This window comes from Myotis nattereri (genome assembly GCF_964212035.1).
Source record: "Myotis nattereri genome assembly, chromosome: 3".
NCBI classification, from domain to species: Eukaryota; Metazoa; Chordata; class Mammalia; order Chiroptera; family Vespertilionidae; genus Myotis; species Myotis nattereri.
Genome location: NC_138077.1, coordinates 27312198 through 27334180, shown reverse-complemented (window position 1 = coordinate 27334180; position 21983 = coordinate 27312198). Strand labels below are relative to the sequence as shown.

The 21983-nt window shown below is 38.5% G+C and overlaps 1 pseudogene across 1 annotated transcript; it reads left to right on the top strand.

Moving 5' to 3' along the window:
- The first annotated feature begins 12714 nt into the window (after positions 1-12714).
- LOC308515315 (high mobility group protein B1-like) lies at positions 12715-15761 on the top strand (annotated as a pseudogene). The gene is made up of 2 exons: positions 12715-12760; positions 15057-15761. The product of its transcript is annotated as a high mobility group protein B1-like (transcript).
- Positions 15762-21983: the final 6222 nt, after the last annotated feature.

Genomic DNA, 21983 nt, shown 5'->3' with positions numbered 1-21983 from the left:
TAGACATGACAACTAGAAAAATACCAACAAATCAGTTTCAATTGTGCAGAGATACAGAACAAGTCCCTGAACAGAGGCAGTAGAAAACTGCCTAGGAATGCTTCTCTTCTACCTTTTTTAAAAGACAGGCCAGACTTGAACCCTTTGCCAGTCCGAGTTTTGACTTCCCTCCTGGAAGTCCCAGAGACGTTGAATACCATCTAGAAGCCATTCCTCCAGATACAGGACAAGTCCCTTAGAGATCCTTGATAACCTACATCAGTAATCCATTCACACAATCCCCCAAAAGTTAAAGAGGAAGGAAAGAACCATTCAATGTCCTCCAAGAGGATTTCGGCGAAACAACAAAATCGACAGACTAAACACATTGGACTCACAAATACATTGGACTCACAAACAAAAACAAAAACCAAAAAAGCTCACAAACAAATCTAAATCCAGAACCAAAAAGGCTCACAAAAATCCAAAACCAAAAAGGCTAGCAAAGGCAAAACAAACCAGACAAATGCAACCTAAGGTTGCCCAGACCAGGACCCCCAGATGTCGTCACGTCAGGTGGTTGGACTCTGAGGTTCCGCTGCGTCCAGCCCTCTTTTGAGTCCACTACCAGTGACGGGTCCCAGAACTCCAGAACTCACCTCTAGAGGTTTTTCAGGTGACTCCGATGAATTTTTTAGGGATGGGCCAACGTCCCCTGCCCGTTCGCTGGATCCGAAGGGAGTTCTCCGGGGCCCTGGAACTTCTCAGGTTGCGCACCCCCTAGAGACCCCTCAGTCTCCACGAATGGCTCAGGGAAGGTTTTGCCTCCCTTTGCATCCGAAACAGCACCCCTAAGGGGCTGCATCTCGCTGGGGCCTCCAAATGTTGTAATGTACCCCGGGAATCACAGAAGGACGCCTCAAGAAGTCGAATTAAAGAGTCACATTTATTGCAATCCGGGACTATGAGGGACCATTCCCAAATATCATAGCAGTAAGATGGTGGCAAAACCAGACTTATATAGGCAAAAATTACAAAGGTATTGATTACATCCCAGGATTTATAATGAGGCACCTGGCTTGCAAAAAAGCAGTTTACAGAAGCAAAATTAAGCATGTTCATTATAGTTTTGGGTCTCGGGGTCACTGAATTGACAGAAACACCTTATCTAGAGCCCTCGGGTCTTGAAATCACTGAGTTGCCAGGAACTCATTATCTAGATCCATTGAGGTAATTTAGAGTAATTGCACTGTCCTGGTCTTGGGACCACTGAGTCAACTGGAACACACCACCTGTGGCCACTAGAACAATTTAGGGTAATTTTAGGGGAATATAGGCAGGCTTAGGGACTTTTTAGAAGTGGGGTCCATGGAAAAACACAGGGCTACAAACTGGGAGAAGGTACATTTCCATAATACAAGGAAGCCAGGTGCAGTTACATCTCCATAAGACAAGGGAGCAACAACAGTGCATTTACATAAGAGGAAAAAGCTGCAACAGGTATATTTCCATAAGACAAGGGAACTGGAAGTAGCCAAGAAAGGTCTATAGTTACAAAATAAAGAGTAGGAAGCCATTCAGATGGAAAAGGAGAAAGCCCCGAGGAATGGAAGGACTATGAGGGAGGAGGGCCTCAGGAATCACTATAGTAACCAATTCAAAGGGGAATATTGACCAATCAGAGGGGTTATCAGGACACAGGAACTTCAGCCTTTATAAGCCAAGGGGAAAAGAACTCAGTGGGACCCTTTCCCCCTCCCTACCTGGGAGTTCATTCTGTGGCTCTCTTTCCCTCTCCCCATGTGGGAGTCTGTACTTGTTCTTCAATAAATCTCCACCTTTGCTCTACCACGTTCTGTCTGTGGATTCATTCTTCAATTCCGGTGGACAAAGAATCTGGGTTCCAGTCCAAAAATTTGGTATCTGTAGGAAATCTTTAATATTTTTCTTGTATTTATTCTCTTTATTTTTTGAATTACTGATTTAGATGTCATCAATTTTCCATATCTGAAATTCTAGAAATCAGAGGTCTATAAAAAATCAGACAATTCAAAGAGAATAGAAATTTGAACTGGAAGAATTTTACTTGGAAAACTAAGTAGAAAAATGATTATTAAGAGATGATGTGGAAACAGAAGTCCTGTTTCTCAAATGTACCCATTCACAGAATCATAGTTTACTTGCTAAAAATACAGGTTTCAGAGGTCATAGGTGGGTCCTGGAATCTATATGTTTAACAATTGCACAGGCCTTTGTGTGACCAAACAAGTCTTGTAGACATTGAAAAAGCATTCGCTTGGAGGGGACATGTTTGCAAAAGTCTTCACAGCTGAATCTGGGAGGAATTGTTGACCCTGGCACCCAAATATGGGTGAGTCTTAGTTTTATAGTCACAGTGCTTTTATAGTCTCTATAAACTTTAGTTACAGTACAATAGTACAATTCTCCTACAATAAAATATACACATTTGAAGTGTGCCTTTGAATGAATTTTGTCTCTATATAGTTCTTTTTGTTTGTTTGTTCATTTGTGGGTTTTTTTTGTGTGTTAATCCTCACCCAAGGATATTTTTCCATTGATATTTAGAGAGTGTGGAAGGGAAGGGGAGAGACTGAGAGAGAGAAACATCGATGTGACACACATATATTGGTTGCCTCTCTCACACCAGGACCAAAGCCAGTGATTGGATCTAGCCTGCAAACTCCCCATGTGCCCTTGGCTGGCATCAAACTGGGGACCCTTCTGTCTGCGGGTTGATGCTCTATCCACTGAGCCAAGCCATCTAGGGCTCTATACAGTTCTGATGGTGAAATACTTGGTGCATAATAATGTTTTAAGAAATAGTTATTACACGTTTAAAAATTGAAAATAATTCTCCACTTTAATTTTTAGAAACCTTAAAAGCAGAAAGCCTCAGAAAATGCCTTCTCACATTTGTTGGTAACTTCTAATAGTTTGATTGTATGAATGCCTTCAAATCTGATTGCTTGGTCGTACAGAAAACACATTATTTCCATGAGCCTCTTCTATGTTCTTCTTTCAGTGTTGAGTCGAAGTTCCACATCCGAAGACACTACACTGAAAGGCATAATCCTGACAATTTTGACAAAGGAACTAAAGAATACTAGAGAGATTATCTTTAAAAATCACAGATAGCCTTCTATGTTACTTTTGCAGAAATTTATGAGACTTTTGCCAATACTACAGAATGCTATGTATAAGACCATGTTATTTCTGAAAATTATGTAACTCCCGCACTTCACTATCATTTAGGATATCAAGACATGCTTATTCTAGGTGTTGTGAACTGAATATGTAGTAGAGGGTAGGTAGTGCTACCAAGCATCATCCAATTCATATCTTTACCCAGAAAGCCTATATAAAACCAGAATACACTAATGAGCAACCCCATAACTTATGGATTTATTTAATTTATATATGCTTAACAAATAACAGTAAACACATTTTTTTAAATTTTATTGTTTACAGAGAGGAAGGGAGAAGGATAGAGAGTTAGAAACATCGATGAGAGAGAAACATCGATCAGCTGCCTCCTGCACACCTCCTACTGGGGATGTGCCTGCAACCAAGGTACATGCCCTTGATTGAAATAGAACCTGGGACCCTTCAGTCTACAGGCCGATGCCCTATCCACTGAGCCAAACTGGTTAGGGCAACAATTTTGATTCTTTAAATAGATAGCCTTAATCTATGTCTTATCACCAATTACTACATAGGTTCAGTGGTTAAGAACATTTTCTAACTCAGTGATTAAGAATGCGCCCTAACCGGTTTGGCTCAGTGGATAGAGCGTCTGCCTGCGGACTGAAGGGTCCCAGGTTTGATTCTGGTCAAGGGCATGTACCTTGGTTGCGGACACATCCCCAGTAGAGAATGTGTAGGAGGCAGCTGATCGATGTTTCTCTCTCATTGATGTTTCTAACTCTCTCTCCCTCTCCCCTCCTCTCTGTAGAAAATCAATAAAATATATTAACAAAAAAGAATGCTCAGTAGATTTTGAAATTCTTTTTAAGTATAAGTTTTTAAGTTCTAAGGTAAGGTTTGTAAGTAATATATGTATTTGAATAATTTACTTTGTCTTTAAATAAATGTCTATTGACTGTCCTGAAGTGATTGTTTATTTCACTTCATAGTTTTTTATTTAAATCACTTTTTACATAAGTGGAGTTAATTCCTTTTATATTTTACTACAAATGTACTTTTTATGACTTTTTTTAAATCTGATAATACTGCCAATTTGTTTTTTTAATATATCAAGGAGGCTTTTATATTTTGTTTGTTTGTTTAGTAATTATGGGCATAAGGTACTGCTCTTCTCCTTTTCATCACCTAATTTTGTTTTCAGACCAATGCTTATGAATATGAAAATGCATGTTTTGGATAGTAAGAATAAGTCATTTATCATCCTGATAAAATAAACTTACTAATCGAGTGTGTTATCCGTGGTCGGCAAACCGCGGGTCGTGAGCCACATGTGGCTCTTTGGCCCCTTGAGTGTGGCTCTTCCACAAAATACCATGTGCAGGTGTGCATGTACAGTGTGATTGAAACTTTGTGGCCCATGTGCAGAAGTCGGTATTTTGTGGAAGAGCCACACTCAAGGGGCCAAAGAGCCACATGTAGCTCATGAGCCGCTGTTTGCCGAGCTGCAGTTTGCCGACCACTGTTTAGCTTTAAGGGAAAAAGTTAGTAGCCTTGAATTGGATTTGGCACTGATGCCATATACATTGATGTTCTACATATGAGTTCTTCGAGAAAACCATTTGTATGAGTTAGGCTACAGTTTCTTAGTCAAGGTGACTGTGAATTCCAATGTTCTCCAACCAGAATCATTTCTAAAGTTTATGTTTATTATATAGCATTTACTATACTAATTTGAGGAAAGTAGATATAAAGTTACTTCAAATATCCCCCAAACAGTTAAAAGTTAAAGAATGAATAGAAAGAGACATACCCTCTTCACCAAAAATAACATAGCTGTTCAATTTACTAATTTCCAGTCCATGATGTGTCATTTATTGTTAGGTATCCTGAAACATAGTTCTAAACCCCCTCTCCCACAAGAATCCAAGACAAAAGTAAATCCTACTTATTTTTACTTTTAAAATTATTTTGGTAAGTAATACTTCCTAAAAAGAGGCTGAAAATATATCATAAAAATGAATGACATGTTTCAGCTTTCACAGATTTAAGTCAATGAAAGGTTTAAAAAACACTCTAACATTAATATACTGTAAATCCCCAAAGTATTTAAGGCTGTTTCATGTTATCTATAATAATAAAAGCGTAATATGCTAATTAGACCAGATAGCCAAATGACCTTCAGGACATCCTTCCAGACAATCTTCTGGAAGAAACTGGGGCTGCGAGGGCCGAGCCCCTTGCAAAAATTTTGTGCACCAGGCCTCTAGTATAATGATAACTAAAAGTTCATGTTAATCAAGAACAATTTAAGAACACTTAAGTGTGTATTTATCATTTCATATTTTCATAAAGGGAATTCTGTTTGAGAATTACTCTGTTGTTCTGAATAAGTTATTAAAATTAATCAGACAACAGATCTGGTCTTTTCTATTTGTAATAACCTTATGTCTCTGACTAAATCACTTAACCTTTCTGAGTCTCAGGGTCTTCACTGGCACTGCTAAGAGATAGACACTGTTATTTTATAAATTATGTTTTAAATTATGAAAATTAAGTGTAGATGTGTTAAGTCACTTATCAAGGACAAAAAGCCAAGAACTACCAACAAAACCTTAGACTGAGGTTGTGGCTCATGACCCAATTTACTATAACACAGTGTCTTCCATAAAAATAAGATTTTTATCTTTGCTTTATATTTGAGATAGATTGAGACAGAGAGGTTAGGGTACTCAACCAAGATTATAGGGTTTATAAATGTCAAAGCTGAGACTTGTATACAGAGCTTCTAATTCTGATTCTAGTTCTTTCTTCTGTACCAAGTAGTCTACCAAAGTGAATGCCTCATGAAGTTTAGTAGTACTAAGGAAAAAAACCCAAAAAACTCTAGAAACAATGCTGGAGAGAGAGAGAGAGAGAGAGAGAGAGAGAGAGAGAGAGAGAGAGAGAGGTATGCACACTTTATACAAATTATAAATAAATATGTGATTTTTATATATTTTAATATATAGTTTCCAGCAGATTTAGTCCCCCCCCCCCCCAGATTTGGTAATACATGTACATGCTGCATATTATTCACACTATTTTGCTCCTTGGTTTTCCCCTTGGAGGAACTGCCAATTAAATCACTTAATATCTGTTTTATTCTCAATGGCTGCACAAAATTCTGTTTTATATGTGCACCATAGTTATAAAATCACAAACTTGTGAACTCTAATTTTTGCTATTATTAACAAAACTTCAGTGAATATACATCATTTGAGTGTGTGCAATTATCCTACATAATAAAAGCCCAGCAACCGAATGGCGGACCAGAACAACCAGTCAGCCAGTTGCTATAACGCACACTGACCACCAGGGGGCAGATACTCAACACAGGAGCGCTTTCTCTTTGTTTAGAGTGTTTGGGGCAAAGAAGATTATTTATATTTTTATATATTTTATTTATCGATCTTTTTTTATAGCTTTTGAGTTTTGAAATACTCTTACTGTCAATGCATTTCCTATTCAGTTTTCATTCTTTTAAAAGTAGAAGAGAAAGAATAAGAGAACTTCTTGTTTTCTTTTAGTACCTATATGGTTTTTTTGTGTTGGTTTTTATTGTGTGTGTGTATGTGTGTTAAAATTCTTAATTTAGTTGGGAATTATTGTGGAGAAGGGTTTAGACATAACCTCAGTATCTTTTTATCCAAATGATTACCTTCTTTTTCTAACATTCTTTATTAAATAACTAGAGACCCAGTGCACAAAAATTTGTGCACTGGTGGGGGGGGGGTGTCCCTCAGCCCCACTTGTGCCCTCTCACAGTCTGGGACCCCTTGGGAGATAACGACCTGCTGGCTTAGGCCCGTTTCCGGGTGAGAGAGGGCAGGACCAATCTTTAGGTGCCTGCCCTGCAGCCCCTGGTCAGGCTCAGAGCAGGGCTGATTGGGGAGTTGGGGCACTGCCCCCTGTCATGCACAGAACAGGGCGGATTGGGAGGTTGCGATGCCACCCCCAGTCTCACTCAGGTTAGCGCATATTGGGGGGTTGGGGTGCTGCCACTTGTCACACTCAAGGCAGGGTTGATGGGGAGGTTGCGGTGCCATCCCCTGTCATGCACAGAGCAGGGCTGATCAGGGAGTTGGGGAGCTCCCCCCTGTCACACACAGAGCAGGGCCGATCAGGGAGTTGGGGAGCTCCCCCTATCAGGCACAGAGCAGGGCTGATCAGGGGGTTGGGATGCCTTCCCCTGTCACGAACAGAACAGGGTGGATAGGGAGGTTGTGGCCCCACCCCCATCACACACAGAGCCACAGGGCGATCAGGGGGTTTGGGCGCTGCCCCCTGTCACACTGCTCCAGGGGCCAGGAGGCCTTGCTGCTCCGCTGATCCCAGTGCTGGGAGGCCTCGCGGCTCTGCTTAAAACAGGGGCAGTGAGGCCTCACTGCTCCACTGATCCTGGTGCTGGGAGGCCTCGCGGCTTCACTGATTCCGGTGCCAGGAGGCCTCGCGGCTCAGCTAATCCCGGGTTCGGGAGGCCTCGCGGCTCCCCTGATCCCGGTGCTGGGAGGATAGAGGCCTGGTGCACAGGTGGGGGCTGGATGATTTGCCCTGAAGGGTGTCCTGGATCAGGGTGGGGGTCCCGCTTGGGTGCCTGGCCAGCCTGGATGAGGCGATGATGGCTGTTTGCATCTGGTCACACCCCCTTCAGTGTGGGGGTCCCCACTGGGGTCCCTGGCCAGTCTGGGTGAGGGGCTGAGGGTCGTTTTCAGGCTGGCGGGTGACTGAAGCTCCCAACCCCTCCTTTTTTTCTTTTTTTTTTTTATTCTGGGATTTTATTCTATGGCTGTCACTGGAACTGAGAGCCGCTTTAGCTCTGAGGCCTCAGCTGCTGAAAGCAGGCCTCTGGGTTTGTTTGGGTTCTATAATCGAAACTCTGTTGCAACTCCAGCTCCGCCGGCTGGCTGAAAGCAGCTGAAAGCATGGGGTTTGTTTAGCGTCTATAATTGCAACATTGTTTCTTAGAGTGCAAGCTCAGAGGCCAGCTGTGGCAGGCAGGGAACTTTGGCTTCCTCCATCACTGGAGCAAGCAAGCCTCCTGTTCACTTCAGCTGCCTGGTTGCCAGCTGCCATCTTGGTTGGCAGTTAATTTGCATATCGCCCTGATTAGCCAATGGGAAGCATGTCGGAGGTACAGTTAATTACCATGTTTGTCTATTATTAGATAGGATCTTTAATTTTCCCACAGATTTGAAAGACAAACTTTGTGGTTCAGATATTTTCCCCAGTATTTTATAATTTATTTAATAGTTGTCTTCCACTTGTTATCCAAGTTTATCATATCAGGGGGACATTGTAATATTTCCTAAGCCTTTGAGTTACCTTGAAAGCTGTCAGCACTAGTTTGACCATATGAAATCGTTCAGTTAAATGTTTATTTTAGTGAAACTTGCATTAGTATGATTTAGTTAATGATTAGTGGTAAAGACATAGAGAAAAAAAAATCAAGTCAGCAAAAAGGAACACCTGTCCATAAAAATCTTGGACAATATAACAGTGGTACATTTAAAAAGAGTTAATCATTTAACATTAGAGTTGGCATTTGAAAATTCTCAGGTTTATTTAAACATTTTAGAATTTTTGGAGGTGGGTGGGGTGTCTTAGATAGACTGTAAAAATGCCCTTAGATATGCAACAATATGTATCTTTTGCACTCATTTTTAATTATCTACTTAATAAAAAAAATGGTTACTCCTTTTCACATCTGTAGTCTCTGTAGTTGCAAGTGAAAAGAAATATGCTTTCTTTGGCAAAGAGCCTCATCAGAAACTAGTCACTATTATAACACGTGATTCCTGCATGCACATGAGCTAATATCATAAATAAAAATGACCTGGTAACCTCTGGGACTTCACCCAGGTAATTCAGATAGTGCTAAGAAATTATTCACACCCAGATTGTACACGGTTGTATTATTTACTGCTCAAAATATGTGATAGGCTAAACTCCAAAGTTATTCATGGTGTAAGGCACAGACCATGCCCTTCAGAGATAGATTTCTCGGGCTTTTCCATTCACTGTGTACCTGGGTACATTGAACCTTGCTTTCTCCACCTGGAACTCTAGAACAACTGTTCAATTCATGTTTCTATTTTACTAGGTAAAATAAAATAATGAGAAAAAAATAGCACAGTGCTTTAAATAAAGGTTTAGTGAATGTGCACTTCTTTTCCTTTTCTCTCCACTGGAAACTGTTTTAATCTCATAATACTAGATGTTTTAGCTCACTTTCACAATTTTCTATAATAATTCTCCCAATATATTATTATAATTATGACTAGAGGCCCGGTGCCCAAAAATTTGTGCACTCGGGGGTGAGGTGGGGGTCCCTCAACCCGGCCTGTGCCCTCTCACAGTCTGGGACCCCTCAGGAGATAACGACCTGCTGGCTTAGGCCTGCTCCCGGGTGGCAGAGGGCAGGCCCAATCCCTAGGTGCAGCACCTGGTCGGGCTCAGAGCAGGGCCGATTGTGAGTTGGGGCACCGCCCCCTGTCATGCTCAGAGCAGGGCTGATTGGGGAGTTGGGGTGCCGCCCCCTGTCATGTACAGAGCAGGGCGGATTGGGAGGTTGCAATGCCACCCTCAGTCATGCTCAGGGTAGGGCTGATTGGGGGGTTGGGCCACCGCCTCCTGTCACACTCAAGGCAGGGTTGATGGGGAGGTTGCGGAGCCACCCCCTGTCACGCACAGAGCAGGTCCCATCAGGGGGGTTGGGGCTCCGTACCCTGTCACGCACAGAGCAGGATCGATCAGGGGGTTGGGGCACTGCCCCCTGTCATGCACAGAGCAGGGCCGATCAGAGGGTTGGGGAGCTCCCCACTGTCACTCACAGAGTAGGGCTGATAGGGGAGTTGGGGCACCGCCCCGTGTCACACACAGAGCAGGGCGGATCAGGGGGTTGGGGCGCCTCCACTGTCACACTCAGGGCAGGGCCGATGGGGAGGTTATGGCTCTACCCCATCACACACAGAGCAGGGACCGTGGGGGTGGGGGGAGGTTGGGGCGCCGCACCCTGTCACACACAGAGCCGCAGGGCAATCAGGGGGTTAAGAGCTCCCCCCTATCAGGCACAGAGCAGGGCTGATCAGGGGGTTGGGGCGCCTTCCCCTGTCACGAACAGAGCAGGGCAGATAGGGAGGTTGTGGCCCCACCCCTGTCACACACAGAACCACAGGGCGATCAGGGGGTTTGGGCGCTGCACCGTCATGCTGATCCCGGTGCCGGGAGGCCTCGCGGCTCTGCTGATCCCGGTGGTGGGAGGCATATTACCCTTTTACTATACAGGATAGAGGCCTGGTGCATGTGTGGGGGTCCCCACTGGGGTGCCTGGCCAGCCTGGGAGAGGGGATGATGGCTGTTTGCAGCTGGTCACACAGCCTTCAGGGTGAGGGTCCCCACTGGGGTGCCTGGCCAGTCTGGGTGAAGGCCTGAGGGCTGTTTTCAGGCTGGCGGGTGACTGAAGCTCCCAACTGTTCCTTTTTTATCTTCTTTTTTTTATTCTGGGCCAGCTTTAGCTCTGGCTCCAGCTCTGAGGCCTCCGCTGCTGAAAGCAGATATCTGGTTTGTTTGGGTTCTATAATCGAAACACTGTATCAACTCCAGCTCTGAGATCCCGGCTGGCTGAAAGCAGGTTTCTGGGGTTTTGTTTAGCTTCTATATTTGTAACAATGTTTCGAACTGCAAGCTCAGAGGTTGGCAAGGCAGGTGGTGAATGTTGGAGTCCTCCGTCACTGAAGCAAGCAAGCCTCATGTTAGCTTCAAGCTGCCTGGCTGCCGGCCGCCATCTTGGCTGGCAGTTAATTTGCATATCTCACTGATTAGCCATTGGGAAGGGTAGTGGATGTACGGCTAATTACCATGTTTCTCTTTTATTAGATAGGATGTGCTTTTATTTCTGAAAATCATTTCTTGTGGCAACTAGCTTTTAAATGTAGATTCCTTTTTCTTTAAGAGCAAGGTAACTTTATAATGTGACCTGAAATAGCCAAATATTTATTTTTATTTTTTTTTATTTTTATTTGTTTTTATATTTTTTTATTGATTTTTTTACAGAGAGGAAGGGAGAGAGACAGAGAGTTAGAAACATCGATGAGAGAGAAACATTGACCAGCTGCCTCCTGCACATCTCCCACTGGGGATATGCCCGCAACCCAGGTACATGCCCTTGACAGGAATCGAACCTGGAACCTTTCAGTCCGCAGGCCGATGCTCTATCCACTGAGCCAAGCCGGTTTTGGCCAAATATTTTATATAATTGATTTTATTTTAATCAATATATTAATCTATATAATCTAATATACAAAATGTCCCCTCAGGAGTTCAACTGGGAGGAGTTCGATAGCTCCTTATGACCTGCGTTAACCACCAGGGGGCAGCGTGGAATGAAGGAAGGCCCCAGCCAGCAGCTGGAATGTCCTGATCACCGGCCAGGCCTAGGGTCTCTACCTGAGCATGGATTTCGTGCACTGTGCCTCTAGTTTTTATAATAAAAAGCAACATAGATTCACATATATTTAATATTTTTTAGTGTTTAATTGTTTGACCCATGACTCTGTTGCTTCCTAGTGCATCACCTCTGGTAGTTTACATAGCAACTAAGATCAAGGAAAGAGACTATCTGCTCCCTTTTTTCCTGAGGGATGGTCCTTATTTTCCATGTTTTTGAGTCTTCCCTTCAGTGGGAAGGGTTTTGAGATGTTATTGCTATCATTTTATTTTAGCCGATCTCTATTTAAGGTAAAAGAGACTATATTGAATGACCTTCAGTGCTTTCTGACATGAATGCTTTGCTAAATGCTAACATCTAGTAATAATATTATACAGAGGCATTATACACATTTTAAAATTAATCAATGGTGTCTTTTTTGAACACCTTCTTCAATATTTGGTTTTATATACTTTTGACATGTTGATAGTTGGCAAGCTGTCCTTTAATTTCAAAGTTTATTACTCTGTGCTCATAAACTGATTTAGTGGGTTTTAATTGTGACTTTAAATATCTCAAAATAAACTCATGTGTGCACAATAATTTTATATTCTTCCAAGCTGGCATTTACTTGTCAAATAGAATAGTTTCATTTTTGCTATTGTAGACTCATGTTCATTAACTTACCCATCAACCAACAGTTATTTATTAAGTGTCTGCTCTATTTTCAGAGTGGGCTTTAAAGAAAAACTAAGTGTTTCATGATATATGGGGAGAAAACATATGATTTAGAATGTTTTTCAAATTATATATCAGAATAGGACTATACCAAAATTTTCCTGGGTGATTTGGGGGTAGACATTACTTTCAGTCTCAATGCAACCATCTCTAAAATGGGAATTAAAAATTCTACTTACCAGACTTTGGTAAAGATTGAAGATTGAAGATTACCTTATTTAGCACATAATATTCATGGCTAAGTCCTACACACCTGAAACCACTAGGGGAAAAAATTAAAATTTACCTAATTTTAAATGAATTTAAAATGGTTGTAGAAATACTGAGACAATAAAAACTCTTAAGAGCTTAGATAATCAAAACACTCCATGAAAGAACTGCAACATGAAGGTCGATGGGTAGATTTTGAGGATGGTAACTATGGAAATGGTGTCACTAAGAGATGTTGAATCATGTTAGGAGAAAGTGAGCTCTTCATATTTTTCATGATTGTCAAGCAATATTGAGTTAAATCTTAAAAGAGAAAACAGCAAAATAATATGTTTATTGACTTTTGAAATTACTTTGGAGCTCTTGTTCTTTCTCAACATCCTGACCCTCAGAGATTCATCCTTCAATTGTCGTCTCTATACTAAAAATTATTGAACTTGTTTTTCTAGTTTAAATCCTATCTGGAAAGTAGAGGTGCAATTCTAATTATATTTTAAATAATATTCTGGCACAAAGAAATATTTCATTTATAGATTGGGTACATTTAATAAAAGTTTTTTGACTCCCCTATCTTATTCCCTTACCCCCAATACTGTATCCCTTTGGAATAGGAAAGCTTTGTGGAACAGGAAAGTATCCTTATGTTTTAGTAATGTGCACTTTCTAAAAAAGTCTAAGGTAAACTTTAAACTAAACATAATGCATTGCTTTTTATGACCCCAAATTATAACTGCAAATAAATTAATTGTTTTATATTGCCAATTTTTAAAATAAAAAAGTTATATTGAACACAGATGATTCCATCTTGTTTTTTAAAAAATATATTTTTATTGATTTCAGAGAGGAAGGGAGAGGGAGAGAGAGATAGAACATCATTGATGAGAGAGAATCATTGATCAGCTGCTTCCTGCATGCCCAGCACTGGGGATGGAGTCTGCAAACTGGTGTGTCCCCTGACAGGGAATCAAACCCTGGTTCATAGGTCGATGCTCAACCACTGATCCATGCCAGCTGGGATGATTCCATCTTCTTAAAGACTTTTACTTAGCAGACAATTATGAGTAGAGACAGTCATATTTATGTCCAGTAGTTGCTCATTAGGACAAGTTGTGTCTTTGAGATGTGCATATTATGAACATCAATATAATCAAATGCTTCATTCATGATTTAATTATTGTTTTAAGTTGAACAAATAATTTCAAAAAACGGGCATTAATTTTTTCCCCAATTTTATCCTAGCTACTAATATCTTTGATTATTTTCTAATTACACCAAATTCTCAATAGTAGTTTTTCTCAAATTGATGCTAATAAACTTAATGTAACCCCTCAAGTGTCTTTCTCATCTTGTAAACTGAATATCTACGTGCTAATGATTTGTTTTCCAGCATCTTTTTCTCATATTTTCCCAAAATGCCTGTTTTAAAAAAGGTGAAAATTCTATATAAGAAGGAAAGGATAATGGATAATATTTAGAGTACTTGCATTCATTTCTGAACACACATGCAGATACACACACACACACACACACACACACGTTCTTGGGTTATATGGTTGAATTATTGTCATGCAACCTTATCTGTTTTTCACCTTTGAGACCAGATAAAAACAAGTGCACAGGAAAGTGAAATTTAGGTATGTTCTTTTCAGGCTTATTTACTTTTTCAGGAAGTTGTTCAATATACCATCTGTTCAGCTGATCATTCAGGACATGCAATAGTGAATGGCATTAAAGGTTTCACTAGAGGAGTGTAACCAAAGTCATTGACAATTAATTTTTATCAAGTGGTCAATTTAGAGAGGCAATGACACTCTAGCAAATGTATACAAGTTATCTGTGCTGATATAGTCTGACTTTATTTTTTAAAATATATTTTTATTGATTTCACAGAGGAAGGGAGAGGGAGAGAGCTAGAAACATCTATGATGAGAGAGAATCATTGATTGGAGCTTCCTGAATGACCCCAACTGGGGATCTAGCCCACAATCTGGGCATGTGCCCTGACCAGAATGGAACTGATGACCTCTTGATTCATAGGTCAATGCTCAACCACTGAGCCACACCAGCTGGGCTAGTCTGACTTTATAACTATAGAGTGTCCAACATCTTGGGGAAATAATTACAATAGTATCATTGTAAATTTTTTGTATATTCTAAAAATAGGGAAGTTTGCTAATAACATAAAATTTTATCACTATAACCTGTGTTCTCATTTACTTGGACAATTTTTCTATTGTGTCATGAAGAGGTTAATAACTTAAGGCTTTTTGTACCCAATTCAAGATCATTTGTACTTTACTAGTATGAGTCAGTGATTGTAGAAGTGGGAGTATCATTAATCTCTTTATCCTCTTTGTTGCAAAGTTGGCATTAATAACATATTAACAGGCTAGAGTGGTCATAAAAATCTCAAAATATATTGCAGTACATTGAGCTCCTCAGGTACAGCGCTGGGACAGGTGTGAGCAGAACAGTCACTGGGTGACTGCTTGCTGAGGAGAAGTAATTAAACATGGGCAAAGAGATCCTAAGAAGCCAAGAGGCAAAACATCATCATATGTTTTCTTTGTGCACAAGAAGAAGTACCCAGTTGCTTCAGTCAACTTTTCAGAGTGTTCTAAGAAGTGCTCAGAGAGGTGGAAGACCATGTCTGCTAAAGAGAAAGGAAAATCTGAAGACATGGCAAAGGCAGACAAGGTATCCCTCCTCAAATGGAAACTAATGAGAAATTTAAGGATCCCAATGCACCTAAGAGGCCTTATTTGGCCTTTTTCTGGTTTTGTCCTATTGCTCAAAAATCAAAGGAGAGCATCCGGCCTACCATTGGTGATGTTTCAAAGAAGCTGGGACAGATGTGGAGTCACAGTAATGTAGATGACAGATAAGCAGCCTGATGAAAAGAAGGCTCAGCTGAAAGAGAAAAACAAAGTATGTTGCTGCATACCAAGCTAAAGGAAAGCCTAATGTAGCAAAAAAGAGAGTTGCCAAGACTGAAAAAAGCAAGAAATAGAAGGAAGAAGAGAAAGATGCGGAAGATGAAGAGAATGAGGATGATGAGGAAGATGAAGATGAATAAGTTGGTTCTAGTGCAGTTCCCTTTTTCTTATCTATAAAGCATTAACCCCCAGCCCTGTATACAACTCACGCCTTTTAAAGACACATATTGAAATGTAAGGCTGTGTAACATTTGTTTTCAATTGTATAGTGTCCTTTTTTTGTACAGTTGACACACTGTGGAATATGTCTTTAGACAGCCCTGTCCTGGTGGTATTTTCAATAGCCACTAACCTTGCTTGGTACATTATGGAGGTTGTTAACTGGCATGAAAATTTAAAGCAGTTTCTTGTTGATGCACAGCACATATTAGTTATATATGGGGATGGTGGTTTTGTGTCTTTGTTTTGTTTTTGTTTTTTGTTTTTGTTTTTGTTTTTTCCATTTTCAATCCTCTCTGATGCAGCTTATAGGAAATAATTGTTGTTCTGTTGACTGAATACCATTCTAATTGAAAAAAAAGTTGCAGCTGTTTTGTTGACATTCTGAATGGTTCTAAATAAATACAATTTTTAGTAGAAAAAAGAAACTCAAAATATAGTGAGTAGGCTATCTGGGGATAGGTTCTTAGTTCACTGGTCCTGCATTGTCTTGGAAAACTTGAGCTAAATGAGCTTGTGGCCTATATTTTCCTCCTAAAAATTTATATTTCATGAAATTAATTCTGATATGGGTAAATACTAAAATAAATATTGGGACATTCTGATGTATTTTTTTCTTTTTTTATTAAATTTATTGGGATGATGCTGGTTAATAAGATTATATAGGTTTCAAGTGCATAATTTCTTGATACATCATCTGTATATTGCGCTGTGTGCTCACCACCCAAAGTCAAATCTTCTTTTGTTACCATATATTTGATGCTCTTTACATTTTACTATTTCTCCACTCCCCTCCCCTTTGGTAACTGCTGTTATCTGTATCTATGAGTATTTGTTTGTTTTTCTTAATTATTCATTTCTTGCTTTCAGTTTTATATCCCACATATAAGTGAAATCATATGGTCCTTAACTTTTTTTATCTGACATTGTCTTAACATGATATTCTCAAGGTCCATCCATGTTGTTGCTTCCTATTGGTTGGGGTTAATGAATAGAACCAGAGCTAAGATGGGAGGAAGTATGAAATAAAGGGAACAAAAGAAACTGCTGAAGCCAAAGAACAGTTCACAGAACTAGAGAGGGAAATGTGGATATGAAAGAGAAGATAGATAATTTCAATTTACATAAAGCTTTTTAAATAGAGAAGACATAAAAGATATACACATAAAAGAAAATCTAACAGATGACTGAAACTTGACAGAGATTAAGTTTCATTTCAGTAACAGGGGAGGCTGGAAGGAAAGTTTGCCCTTATCTTTAAAAGAAGGGAAAAAAATGGGTAAACAGCTAATTAATTGCTTATTTTGAACCAATCAGAAAAATGAAATTGCAGGGATAACATAAAAACTTACTTCAATTTTAATAGTGATCTAGGTTGTCATGAATATTCATGACTTCACAACTTTTCATTGCTGAATAATATGCCTATGTATGCATATGCCTGGTGTTGATGGGCACCTGCATTATTTCCAGTTTGGGAAAATTATAAATAAATTTGCTATAAACAGTGATGTAGAAAATTTATAATCAACCTGTCTATAGCTAACTGCTGGGATTTTTATTGGGATTATATTGAATATATATGTTTAATTGTAAGGCATCTAAAGCAGTTTAATATTAAATTGTGCAATCAATGAATATAATCTATCCATTTATTTAGATCTTTGATTTCTTTTATCAACATTTAATTGTTTTCAGAATAGAGGTTCTCTATATATCTTGTTAGATTTATACTCAAATACTCATTTTAATGCTATCATAAATTATCCATTTATATCTATAGATATATATGTGCTGGGTAGATATGTATGTATCTTTTCATTTTAGTTTCCAATTGTTATATAGGAACATGATTGACTTAGTATATGACCTTATATCCTGTGACTTTGCTACATTCACATCTTGGTTCTATGGGATTTGGAAGGATTTAATGACATTTTCCACATATATAATTTTGTGCTCTGTGAATAGAGAGTAAATCACTCATTGATTTTTATTACATGGGACTTAGTTCTGCCCATTGAGACCATTCTAGAATGAGTCTAGTCATATTTCCATATCACTGCTCTTTATATACTGGACGTTCTCCTTTATATCTCCCCTGAGTCTCACAGTAATCCAAGCATACACTTCTCTTATTCTCTTTAAACTTAAAAAGCTAGTTACTCTACTCTGTGTGACCACCTTTAAATATATATACATTCCTTTTAAAAGATAGTGGGAGATTGTGTGCAGAACTCAGATGCTAATCTTTTTAGGGTCAAATTGTACTCATCATGACAGTAGAGCTGCAATAATGATAATAGACTATGTTATCTCATATAACTCTGACAATGACCTTTTGGATAGCTATTTTTCTTTCCACATTATAGATAAAGAGACTTAAGCTTAAAGAAATTAACAAATTTGCCCACGGTTTCTCAGGTATATGTAATACAGCTGGAATTTTTCCCAGGTTTCTCATATTGAATACTTTGCTCTTAAATTCTATACTAGTTTAAACCAGAAGTGTAATTGAAACTGTCATTTTTACTGAATGAAATGGTAAGTAGTTACAAGATAATTTTGATAATTAAATTAGTGCTTTAATGAGAACAGATAAATTAAAATGTTGATTTTAATTTTGGATTACTTATTTATATCTCTCTACTTTTGCATTATATATTTTTTTCTCTGTTCATCAGATTTTTATTCACTTGATTTTTAGATTCACTTGTTGATAGATATGTAACTGTTGTTCATAATTTTTATCTTTACCTTTTTTCTTCTTCCTCTCCTTAAACAATACCTTTCAGCATGTCATATAATACTGGTTTGGTGGTGATGAACTCCTTTAGCTTTTTCTTATCAGTGAAGCTCTTTATCTGACCTTCAATTCTGAATGATAGCTTTGCTGGATAAAGTAATCTTGGTTGTAGGTTCTTGCTATTCATCACTTTGAATATTTCTTGCCACTCCCTTCTGGCCTGCATGGTTTCTGCTGAGAAATCAGCTGACAGTCGTATGGGTATTCCCTTGTAGGTAACTGACTGTCTTTCTCTTGCTGCTTTTAAGATTCTCTGTCTTTTGCTCTTGGCATTTTAATTATGATGTGTCTTGGTGTGGTCCTCTTTGGATTCCTTTTGTTTGGGGTTCTCTGCACTTCCTGGACTTGTAAGTCTATTTCTTTCACCAGGTAGGGGAAGTTTTCTGTCATTTCTTCAAATAGGTTTTGAATATCTTGCTCTCTCTCTTCTTCTGACAACCCTATAATTTGGATGTTGGGACGCTTAAAGTTGTTCCTGGGCTCCTTACACTATCTTGATATTTTTGGATTCTTTTTTCTTTTTGTTTTTCCAGTTGGGTACTTTTGCTTCTTCATATTTCAAATCTTTGACTTGATTCTTGGGATCCTCTAGTCTGCTGTTGGATATCTGTATATTATTCTTTAGTTCAGGCAGTGTATGCTTAATTTCTAGTTGTTCCTTTTTCATATCCTCGAGGGTCTCACTAAATTTATCAGCCGTTTCTAGAAAATTCTTGAAAAACCTTATCACCGTGGTTTTGAACTCTATATCCATTCATTTGCTTTTCTCCATTTCTGTCATTTGTGATCTGTTTCTTTGTCTCCGCATTTTTGCTGCTTCCCTGTGTTGATAGAGTGGCTCTCTGTGCTAGGTGTCCTATAGGGCCCAGTGGCTCAGCCTCCCCCAATTACCTGAGGTGGACACTCTTGGTGCACCCCTTTGTGGACTGTGTGCACAGTCTTGTTGTAGTTAAGCCTTGATTATTGTTGGTATCACTGGGAGGAATTGACCTCCAGGCCCATTGGCTGTGAGAATCAGCTGTGTCTACAGTGGGAGAACTTCTGTGCTGAAGACACACTTATGGGCAAGACTTGCTTCAGTGGGGCTTTGGTGCTCACTCTTGCATTATATTTTTATGGATTTGGTCAATTCTTCAATCTTAAGAAGATTCACAATGAGACACAGGAGATAACTTTTATTAATCAATGCTTTTTATGATTTATTAGCTTTTAATAGTTAGTTCCTACAAATATTTTCCAAATCTCAGCTTACAAATATGCTGCTACTTTCCAATGAGAGTTTAAATCTCACACAATGTGATAAAACAGTTATGAAGAAACATCCAAATAAGCAAAATAAAGCTTTGAAAAGAGAAAAAATAGTATAAGTAAATACTTTAATGTTCCTTTGCTAATTCATGGCTTACAGAAATAAAAGACTATTTCAGAGCATAATTATTAATTAACTTAGATTCCCATATTAAAATATTGACCTAAACTATTTGCGGGTTAAAGCTTTATACAATTGCCTGTCGAACATGTTTACTAAGTAATGATAGGCTGGTTGAGGGTGCAATAAAACTTTATGAGTAGCTTGATATATACCTGAGCAGTTTTCCCTGATCATGACTTTGGCAGCCTTACCTAGCTCTGGTACAAACTAGCAAACAGAACAGGCTATGAAATAAGGTAAGTTTATGGGTAACAATTCTTTGTTATTTTCATGTTTCCAAGTAGTTATGTGTTCTCTTAGTTCATGTTAACAATCTTTCTGTTTATCTGCACTTCTTTAAAATATTAAAGACAACATATTTCCATTTGCCATTTTAAATATATAGCCCCTTGTGCTAAAATAGGAGAGAAGATTCTAGGTTTTTTTTTTAAGAAGTAAGAATATTTTCTTTGCCCAGCTCTTTATTATACTTTTTGTCAGACTTAAGTGGATTTATAGCAGGTGTAGTTTAATTTCTTTATAGAGAAGAAAATAAGGATCAAAATATTTTGTAATATAGAAAATACTCTAAGTATGATTAAATATATTTTATCTAAAATATATATACACAGGCAGAGTAGAATGTACAATTATAAAACATTTGATCTTTTCTAGTAAATCTTGTAAAGATCAATCACCGCATTACCATCTAATAATATACTGCTCATTTTGAAAATAATATACAGAGAAAGGACATAATTTCCCCAGAGTATATAATTTCCTCAAAAAAAAGTTACTTAAAATTAGTGATTAAAAATAATATCACTGTAATTACCATCTATAACATATGAACAATTTTAATATTGATTGTTTATGAGTACTCACATAAGAATTTTAATTTTAGGGCATTAATTTTGTTCTCATTTTCTAGATACAAGAGGGTTTGCTTCATGACAATAGGCATTTCTTTTATTTTCTTAATGAAAAAAAGCAGGGTTTTTTTTGCTTTTTTTTTTTTTTGCTTCTTGATAACAAAGTAGGATATTACTTTGAATGACACTTATATTATTTAAAGTTAAACATTAAATGCAACTGTGTCATTTCTCATATAACACTGAGAAATTGAGTTTCATTTTCTAAACAGCTTAAATATCACCTGTAAGGTTTAGTTTCTATTTAGTTTATCTGAATGTTACCAATGTAATAAACAGCTTATATATGTGTGAATTACAAAACGTTTAAATATCTGTTATATCATAAAAATTGAGGTTGTACTTGCTCAATGTTAGGTTCAGAACTACTTTCATGATTCTTGCTATAAAAATACAATAATCCAATAAGGAAATTGACATACGTATAAATAATTGCAATAGATTTGGTGTCTGCCAAGATAAAATGGAAAAAGTATGCATTCACTCTGCCTCTAAGAGTAGGAAAGGACTCACTGAGGAAATGGCATTTGAACTGGAACTAACCTAGAAAAGCATATATGGAAGGATTGAAAAAAAGATTAAATAGTATGCATTGCCCTTACCGGTTTGGCTCAGTGCAGAGCGTCAGCTTGTAGACTGAAGGGTCCGGGGTTCGATTCCAGTCAAGGGCATGTACCTTGGTTGCAGGCACATCCCCAGTAGGGGGTGTGCAGGAGGCAGCTGATCGATGTTTCTCTCTCATCGATGTTTCTAACTCTATTCCTCTCCCTCTCTGTAAAAAAATCAATAAAATATATTTTTAAAAAATAGCATGCACTAAGACATATTATCCAAAAAAGATGTTGTAGTTGTGGGTGTCATTCTGAAAATATTTTGGAAGTAGAATCAACAGGACTTGTAGAATGATTGACAGTGGTAGAAAGATATGGGTGAGGGTAAAGAAGCTTTAGGTTGAGACAACTTGGTATAGGAACTGACATAGATAGGTACAGGAGAAGGAACTAGTGTGAGAGGCCTCCCTCATAAAAGTTGATTTAAAAACTATTGAGTTAAGATTTACATAAAAATTATAGAATACAAAAAAGCCATAAAAACAGGAAGGCTAGAAAAGATGAGTAATGTA